Source organism: Pinus tabuliformis, chromosome 4_2 (genome assembly GCF_031772625.1).
Source record: "Pinus tabuliformis cultivar Carrire ecotype Pingquan chromosome 4_2, CPIR1, whole genome shotgun sequence".
In the NCBI taxonomy this organism is placed as follows: Eukaryota; Viridiplantae; Streptophyta; class Pinopsida; order Pinales; family Pinaceae; genus Pinus; species Pinus tabuliformis.
The window spans coordinates 1,170,019,798-1,170,023,662 of NC_142304.1; the positions used below are offsets into that span (position 1 = coordinate 1,170,019,798).

At 35.0% G+C, this 3,865-nt stretch overlaps 1 long non-coding RNA gene across 1 annotated transcript; it reads left to right on the forward strand.

The window, feature by feature from the left end:
- The first annotated feature begins 1,467 nt into the window (after positions 1–1,467).
- LOC149173830 (uncharacterized) lies at positions 1,468–2,567 on the forward strand. The gene is made up of 3 exons (XR_016259707.1): positions 1,468–1,623; positions 1,875–1,928; positions 2,277–2,567. It is a non-coding gene; the product is annotated as an uncharacterized LOC149173830 (long non-coding RNA).
- Positions 2,568–3,865: the final 1,298 nt, after the last annotated feature.

The window sequence follows — 3,865 nt, forward strand, 5'->3', positions numbered from 1 at the left end:
GTTCCTTTCTTCCGTAGCGTATAGTAGAAGGTGATGCATGTAATTGGAATGGATGTTGTGAGACATAATGAGGTATGCCATGTATCCATTACATATGGGAGCCCATGTATCCATTACCACGTGCCCATCACATGTCACGCTATGTGCTATATACATTAACACTTGTCTTTCATCGTTCATTGTCCATTTACCCAAAGCATTTGGATGGACAGGTGTAGATAACAGAATTTCTGTGCTACCAAATTCCCTGTGTGTTTTATTTCCATCAGCATTTTTTCGAGCATTTTTTTGGTTTTGTGTGTTCAACTTTCTAGCAGTTACAGGTTCTGGTTTTGTGTGTTCATCTTTCTGGCAGTTACAGGTTCTATCTACGCTCATTACTTGGTGATTCACTTTATGCTCATCTGATTGATAGGATACTTGGAGATTCACTGTGAGGCTAATGATACTTGGAAGAAAAAATGAACGGAAACCACGTTTAGCATAGGTGAATTGGATACCTACAGCAGTGACTGACACTATTGAATTGGATAGTTATCTCGTGTTAATGACCTCTGCCTTTTGGTAACCATTAAGGAAATGCGTTTTTGTTGCAGAAATGTTTCAGAAGTTGTTTCGACAAGACCTTTTAGTTGCAAGTCTCTTCTGAAATTTCTTGATTGGGGATTGCGAACTGTTCTCCCCTTTCTTTTCCACCCTACTCATCAACATGATTCCCAGGTGGTAATATGTTTTGGGAACCTTACTTTTGGCATTATTATTGTTCATGTCTAAATGGTTTGTTGATTGAGGTTATTGTTCATGCCTAAATGTGGTTTGTTGATTGAGGTTCTTATTGTGTTTTCCTTTACAGGGATACATGGGATATGGGACATGGCCGCTGAAATTTGTCTTTCTCAGCTTCCAACTTTGCTTAGTGATTCAAATGTGGAGTTTCAGGTAAGTTCTCGCCATGCTGAATTGTATATACAATCTAAATTTTTACTTATACCAAATAAAACAAATAAACTGCAGTCCCGTCACCTCCAAACATGATATCCCCTATCTTAGATGGTGCAAACCAACATCTTCTCCTAGTCATGATTGATAGGATACTTGGAGATTCACTGTGATGCTAATGATACGGAAGCCACTTTTAGCATAGTTGAATTGGATACCTACAGCAGTGACTGACACTATTGAATTGGAATGGAATGGATGTTGTGACACATAATGAGGTATGCCATGTATCCATTACATATGGGAGCCCATGTATCCATTACCACGTGCCCATCACATGTCACGCTATGTGCTATATACATTAACACTTGTCTTTCATCGTGCATTGTCCATTTACCCAAAGCATTCGGATGGACAGGTGTAGATAACAGAATTTCTGTGCTACCAAATTCCCTGTGTGTTTTATTTCCATCAGCATTTTTTCGAGCATTTTTTTGGTTTTGTGTGTTTAACTTTCTAGCAGTTACAGGTTCTGGTTTTGTGTGTTCATCTTTCTGGCAGTTACAGGTTCTATCTACGCTCATTATACTTGGAAGAAAAAATGAACGGAAACCAATTTTAGCATAGGTGAATTGGATACCTACAGCAGTGACTGACACTATTGAATTGGATAGTTATCTCGTGGTAATGAGCTCTGCATTTTGGTTACCATTAAGGAAATGCTTATTATTTTCATGAACTGTTTTAGAAGTTGCAAGTCTCTTCTGAAATTTCTTGATTGGGGATTGCGAACTGTTCTCCCCTTTCTTTTCCACCCTACTCATCAACATGATTCCCATGTGGTAATATGTTTTCGAAATCTTACTTTTATCATTATTATTGTTCATGTCTAAATGGTTTGTTGATTGAGGTTCTTATTGTGTTTTCCTTTACAGGGATGCATGGGATATGGCCGCTGAAATTTGTCTTTCTCAGCTTCTAACTTTCAGGTAAGTTCTCGCCATGCTGAATTGTATATACAATCTAAATTTTCACTTATACCAAACTTGCACAACAAATAACACAAATATACTGCAGTCCCGGCACCTCTAAACATGATATACCCCATCTTAGATGGCGCAAACCAACATCTTCTCCTAGTCATGATATTCCTATTTCGTTTGCACTTGTGTTCATAGTTATTTTGTGAAAATGTCCTCCTTCAAGATTCTCTGGACTGTGAATTTCCTCCTTTTAAATTACATTGTTCAAATTCCCTTCCTTCTTGTTTGTCTTCATAGTAAGCATCTGATCAAAACATTTGTTTTGAATCTATAAATGCGCTGCTCTTTTTGAAGGAGCATAACACCAAGATCTTCAAGTGAAACCGTGCAAGTCTTCTTTGATGGTTCAAACACCTCAATCTGCTGTCAGAGCGCCCAATTCCTTCAGTTCGACGGTATCAACAACAAGAAGTTGGTTGCAAAGTCTTCCATGTGGGTTATGTAATCAACAAGTCTCATTATCAATAATCAACAAGTCTCATTATCAATAGGTTTCAAAGCCTACAATTGTTTGCAGAAGTAGATAAAATAATCAAAGCCTACAATTGTATCAATAGGTTTCAAAGCCTACAATTGTTTGCAGAAGTAGATAAATTAATCAAAGCCTACAATTGTTTGCAGAAGTAGATAAAATAAGATAATTTTGTTAACGTGCAAAAGTCCAATAAAGGACCACAATGTTGGTCAAAGTCCAATAATTGACCACAATGTTGGTCAACGAGATTAAAAAAATATCAACTTAAGTATAGTGGGAATGCGAAAACATCTCCTAATACAATTTGCCTATACGACACTCGATTTATTTGAGGTCTTAAATGGATACAATATTGTGATTCATATAGGAATAATATGATGATTTACAGTAGAGTAAAGTTGAAGTTATAGTGTGCATCGTCATCACATTCTTCAAAGATCCTCCACAGCCTTTGCTTCACTGAAACGTTCTTTATGCAAAATCTCCAAATGGAATAGCTGTCACCATACTAGGGAGTGCTTGGTTTCTTTGAAGAATACCCACACAACATGAATCTACAAAAATTTATAAAAATAGAACTACCACTGCTCTAACATCCATTATCAATGACAATTTTCAAGAATCGATCATGGCTTTGATAATTTAGGATGCCTTTGATAATTTAGGACTCTTTAATCAGAACTAACAAAACTAACGTGGCCTTGAATCAGGGTATCTAGTATCAAAATAGATTGTTGGAAAATGGAGGAATGTTTAATATGTAAAGGTTTGTTTGTTGCTGCCTAACTCCACACTTTTCAGGGAAAGGTCTTATCACATGGGCTTATCACATGTTTCACAGTAGGATAATAACACCCAACCTTTTACTCTATTACTAGTGTATGTTGCAAGATACACAACCTCTTTAATAGGGTATGGTTGTCTCTATGATAATCATAAATCATAACAATTCTAGTTTCATACCCAAATCATAAATCATAAAAAACAGTAGTTATATTCATCTATTAGAATTATATTCATTGTGATATTTTCTTCAATAATTTCTAGAACTAAAATATATTTCTATATTTTAATCATTTGAAAGAAATAAAAAATTCCTTATGTATTTAATACCAGAAAAGTATAGATGTAAAAGATATTGAATATAATTTTTTTTAAAGATAGGATAAGAAATTTTATAATCATAAAGACATTTTTAAAACACCATTCATAGTGAATCTAATTCTATTTTTCACATCTGCATAGAATTAATAACAAATATTTATGGAAATAAGACTCAAATTACTTCATAGTTTAGTTAAATAACTACCACTTTGCTAGAATGGACTAAGATGTGGAAGAACTTTGGCCTTCACAAATTTTGTTGATAGTAGTACTTGTACTACACAACAAATGTGTTAGATTTGAT